We start from the raw sequence: 6,201 nt of genomic DNA on the forward strand, positions 1-6,201 counted from the left end.
AGGGAGTTTTTCCTAGCCACCGTGCTTCTCCACCTGCATTGCTTGCTGTTTGGGGTTTTAGGCTGGGTTTCTGTACAGCACTTTGAGATATCAGCTGATGTACGAAGGGCTATATAAATAAATTTGATTTGATTTGATTTGATTTGTTAGAAAAATAATGATAATGTGAACTTGGTTTCCCTTATTCTAATTACTCTCTCTTTCTCTCTCCCCTCCATCTCTCTCTCAGATGTGAACGTTGAGTCTTTCCAGACCTTCTCGTGCTCTGGCTGTCCGTTCTCCTTCACCTCTCAGATCTTCTCGTACTCTGGCTGTCCGTTCTCCTTCACCTCTCAGATCTTCTCGTGCTCTGGCTGTCCGTTCTCCTTCACCTCTCAGATCTTCCTCCTCAAGCACATAAAGAGATGTCACCATGATGAGTATGTCAGACTGTTGAGGAGTGGAGAGATCAGATCAGAGAATCTCATGTCCTCCAGCAGCTCATAACACCATGGAACCACCACAGCTTTATTCAACCCAGCTCCCACCAGGAAACAGAGAGAGACGGACAAGCCAAAGCCACACCACTGTTCTCAGTGTGGGGAGAGCTTCACAACAGGGAGACATCTCATCAGACACCAGCCCATTCACACAGGAGAAAAGCTGTTCTACTGTTCTCAGTGTGGGGAGAGCTTCACAACAGGGAGACATCTCATCAGACACCAGCCCATTCACACAGGAGAAAAGCTGTTCTACTGTTCTCAGTGTGGGGAGAGCTTCACAACAGGGAGACATCTCATCAGACACCAGCCCATTCACACAGGAGGAAAGCTGTTCTACTGCTCCCAGTGTGGGAGGAGCTTCAGTCGGTCAGGAAAGCTAAAGATACACCAGTGTTCTAAAAAGAGTAAAGAACTTTAGATTTCTCTTGAAATTGGGACGGTAATGTAACCCTGATTGAACATTACACTTACATCACTGTTACAAGAAATAATTTAAAATATGTATTTTCTTTTACATAGGTACTGATTAATTATGATATTCGTGGAACTTTCAACACTAACCATTTAAAAAAAAAATGTTAGGCATAAATGTAGATGAAATCTTACATAAATGTTATATGTGTAAATACTAGGGAAAGTCTTTATTCAACTGAAATATATACCTTCCAAGTTATAAACATGACAAGGGTTTAATCCATTTCTATGTGATAATAAAATATGCCTTTGGTGTTAATCTTGTGTAATTAGTGTCAGATATTAACAACTCACCCAGAGGAGGATTCAGTAATCTTCTTCATCCTAATCATTCCGTTAATTCACTTTTAATTTCCTGATGATGATGCGCACTCCATAAGTACATTTAAACTTTGATGATCCGTGTTTACTAGAAGTGTAAGAGATCTCGTCCTCCTCTTCTGAGGAGGAGTAGCGAGAAGGATCGGAGGACCAAAACGCAGCGTGGTAAGTGTCCATAATTTAATGAAGCAAAATGAACACTGAACAAAAACAATAAACAACAAACGAGGTGAAGGACAAACACTAAACAGAAATTAAACACCCACGAAACCCAGGTGGAAAAAAGGCTACCTAAGTATGATTCTCAATCAGAGACAACAATTGACAGCTGCCTCTGATTGAGAACCATACTAGGCCGAACTCAAAAACCAACAGAAAGACTGCCCACCCAACTCACACCCTTCCCATACTAAAACAAAGAGAAAATAACAGAACTATGGTCAGAACGTGACAAGAAGCCTAACTGAGCTGGAACTGACCAGTGTGTAACCCTGGATGGAGAGTCATTTCATTTCACCATGTGATTTCCAGTGTGTAACCCTGGATGGAGAGTCATTTCATTTCACCATGTGATTTCCAGTGTGTAACCCTGGATGGAGAGTCATTTCATTTCACCATGTGATTTCCAGTGTGTAACCCTGGATGGAGAGTCATTTCATTTCACCATGTGATTTCCAGTGTGTAACCCTGGATGGAGAGTCATTTCATTTCACCATGTGATTTCCAGTGTGTAACCCTGGATGGAGAGTCATTTCATTTCACCATGTGATTTCCAGTGTGTAACCCTGGATGGAGAGTCATTTCATTTCACCATGTGATTTCCAGTGTGTAACCCTGGATGGAGAGTCATTTCATTTCACCATGTGATTTCCAGTGTGTAACCCTGGATGGAGAGTCATTTCATTTCACCATGAATTCAATTAATACAAACCATTTAAGAACACCTTTCAGTTGTCTATAATATTTTAAATAAAAACCACCTGAATAGACACAAGCGGAGGGCTGCTGCTGTATGGCAGATTAGCATTTGATTAGCTCTCAAGTAATTCCTACAGTAATAGTCCAGTTCCCGGATTCAAGGACCAGGTCCAAAACTGGTCCCCTACTCCAGTCTTGCAGTACACCCAACAGCCCAACTCCAGTCTTGCAGTACACCCAACAGCCCAACTCCAGTACCCCAACAGCCCAACTCCAGTACCCCCAACAGCCCAACTCCAGTACCCCCAACAGCCCAACTCAGGTACCCCCATCAGCCCAACTCCAATCCTCTAGTACCCCCAACAGCCCACCTCCAGTACCCCAACAGCCCAACTCCAGTACCCCCAACAGCCCAACTCCAGTACCCCCAACAGCCCAACTCCAGTACCCCCAACAGCCCAACTCAGGTACCCCCATCAGCCCAACTCCAATCCTCTAGTACCCCCAACAGCCCAACTCCAGTACCCCAACAGCCCAACTCCAGTACCCCCAACAGCCCAACTCCAGTACCCCAACAGCCCAACTCCAGTACCCCCAACAGTGTTTCCTAACTCCAGTACCCCAACAGCCCAACTCCAGTACCCCCAACAGTGTTTCCTAACTCCAGTACCCCAACAGCCCAACTCCAGTACCCCAACAGCCCAACTCCAGTACTCCCAACAGTGTTTCCTAACTCCAGTACCCCGATCAGCCATACTCCAGTACCCCAACAGCCCAACTCCAGTACCCCAACAGCCCAACTCCAGTACCCCAACAGCCCAACTCCAGTACCCCCAACAGTGTTTCCTAACTCCAGTACCCCAACAGCCATACTCCAGTACCCCAACAGCCCAACTCCAGTACCCCCAACAGTGTTTCCTAACTCCAGTACCCCGATCAGCCATACTCCAGTTTCTCCAACAGCCCAACTCCTGTACCCCCATCAGCATGTGATGAATACAACAGGTGTATGGCTTTACCTTGAAATGCTTGCTTACAACCCTTCACAACAATAAAAAATGTAAATATTAACACGAGGAAATCAATGCGCAAGAATGAAGTTGTATACGGGGAGCACTACAGGTTGGTTCTCACCTTAATTGGGGAGGATGGATTCATGGTAATGGCTGGAACGGAATGAGTACAAAGGAACCAGACATAAAACACACGTCCGTCCTCCCCTCAGTAGCCACCTGTGACAGGGAGTATCAGTACCAGGTCAATGTTCAGGGGTACGAGGTGTTTGAGATATAAATGTACATAAAGCCAGAGTAAAGTGACTAAGCATCAGGATAGATAATACGAGTAAACTGGAAGAACAGCAACAGCATATGATGAGTGTAAACATGTACATAAAGCCAGAGTAAAGTGACTAAGCATCAGGATAGATAATACAAGTAAACTGGAAGAACAGCAACAGCATATGATGAGTGTAAACATGTGTGTATGTGTGTGTGTGTTGTGTCAGCATGCGTGTGTGTGTGTGTTTGTGTATAGGTCTGTTGGGAGCATTTGTGGGTTGAGGAAACACTATGTAATGGTTTGGACCTGCCAGGTAGGTCGTGCCTACCAGAGAAAATATTGATTTGCCCAGTGGAAAATCACTGCACATACACCTCCTTTCCTGACAGGATTGGCTCCTGTTCTGTGGCCATATTAAGTGTTTCAGAGTAAAGATGCTGATTTAGGATCAGTTTAGTCTTTTAGATCATAATGAATATGACTACGTGGACTGGGGGGGGGGGGGCGACGACGACGACTGTATATAGTATGCTCACTGTGTTATTGTTCTACCATGTGTTATTGATTACTGCATTGTTATTGATTACTGCATTGTTATTGATTACTGCATTGTTATTGATTACTACATTGTTATTGATTACTACATTGTTATTGATTACTACATTGTTATTGATTACTGCATTGTTATTGATTACTACATTGTTATTGATTACTACATTGTTATTGATTACTGCATTGTTATTGATTACTACATTGTTATTGATTACTGCATTGTTATTGATTACTACATTGTTATTGATTACTGCATTGTTATTGATTACTACATTGTTATTGATTACTGCATTGTTATTGATTACTACATTGTTATTGATTACTGCATTGTTATTGATTACTACATTGTTATTGATTACTACATTGTTATTGATTACTACATTGTTATTGATTACTGCATTGTTATTGATTACTGCATTGTTATTGATTACTACATTATTATTGATTACTACATTGTTATTGATTACTGCATTGTTATTGATTACTGCATTGTTATTGATTACTGCATTGTTATTGATTACTACATTATTATTGATTACTACATTGTTATTGATTACTACATTGTTATTGATTACTACATTGTTATTGATTACTACATTGTTATTGATTACTGCATTGTTATTGATTACTACATTATTATTGATTACTACATTGTTGGGTTTAGAGCTTGCAAGAAAGGCATTTCACTGTACTTGTGCACGTGACATTAAAACATAAAAGTTGAAACCTGATCCTAGATCAGCACTCTTACTCTGAGGCGCTTGATACATATATCACCTAGTCAGGAATGGGTCCAGGGTAAGCCTGTATTGAGCTTGGGAGAGAGGGAAGGAGAGATAGATACAGGGTAGAGAAAGGAGATGAATGGGCAGAGAACCATAGAGATGAGAGAGGAATGGACAGAGAACCAGAGAGATGAGAGAGAGGAATGGACAGAGAACCAGAGAGATGAGAGAGATGAATGGACAGAGAACCAGAGAGATGAGAGAGAGGAATGGACAGAGAACCAGAGAGATGAGATTGAAGAATGGAATGAGAACCAGAGAGATGAGAGAGGAATGGACAAAGAACCAGAGAGATGAGAGAGGAATGGGCAGAGAACCAGAGAGATGAGAGAGAGGAATGGACAGAGAACCAGAGAGATGAGAGGGGAATGGACAGAGAACCAGAGGGATGAGAGAGAGAGGAATGGACAGAGAACCAGAGAGATGAGAGAGAGAGGAATGGACAGAGAACCAAAGAGATGAGAGGGGAATGGACAGAGAACCAGAGAGATGAGAGAGAGGAATGGACAGAGAACCAGAGAGATGAGAGAGAGGAATGGACAAAGAACCAGAGAGATGAGAGGGGAATGGACAGAGAACCAGAGAGATGAGAGGGGAATGGACAGAGAACCAGAGAGATGAGAGAGAGGAATGGACAGAGAACCAGAGAGATGAGAGAAAGAGGAATGGACAGAGATCCAGAGAGATGAGAGAGAGAGGAATGGACAGAGAACCAGAGAGATGAGAGAGAGGAATGGACAGAGAACCAGAGAGATGGGAGGGAAATGGACAGAGAACCAGAGAGATGGGAGGGAAATGGACAGAGAACCAGAGAGATGGGAGAGGAATGGACAGAGATCCAGAGAGATGAGAGAGAGAGGAATGGACAGAGAACCAGAGAGATGAGAGAGAGGAATGGACAGAGAACCAGAGAAATGGGAGAGGAATGGACAAAGAACCAGAGAGATGGGAGAGGAATGGACAGAGATCCAGAGAGATGAGAGAGAGAGGAATGGACAGAGAACCAGAGAGATGAGAGAGAGGAATGGACAGAGAACCAGAGAGATGAGAGAGAGGAATGGACAGAGAACCAGAGAGATGAGAGAGAGAGGAATGGACAGAGATCCAGAGAGATGAGAGAGAGAGGAATGGACAGAGAACCAGAGAGATGAGAGAGAGAGGAATGGACAGAGAACCAGAGAGATGAGAGAGAGAGAGAGGGGAATGGACAGAGATCCAGAGAGATGAGAGAGAGAGGAATGGACAGAGATCCAGAGAGATGAGAGAGAGAGGAATGGACAGAGAACCAGAGAGATGAGAGAGAGAGGAATGGACAGAGAACCAGAGAGATGAGAGAGAGGAATGGACAGAGAACCAGAGAGATGAGAGAGAGGAATGGACAGAGAACC

The 6,201-nt window shown here is 43.4% G+C and overlaps 1 pseudogene; it reads left to right on the top strand.

Moving 5' to 3' along the window:
* The window catches only part of LOC116354980 (histone-lysine N-methyltransferase PRDM9-like), a 32,450-nt pseudogene extending 31,453 nt beyond the window's left edge, over positions 1 to 997 (top strand).
* The last annotated feature ends 5,204 nt before the right edge of the window (positions 998 to 6,201 follow it).

This window comes from Oncorhynchus kisutch, linkage group LG19, assembly GCF_002021735.2.
Source record: "Oncorhynchus kisutch isolate 150728-3 linkage group LG19, Okis_V2, whole genome shotgun sequence".
Classification (NCBI taxonomy): Eukaryota; Metazoa; Chordata; class Actinopteri; order Salmoniformes; family Salmonidae; genus Oncorhynchus; species Oncorhynchus kisutch.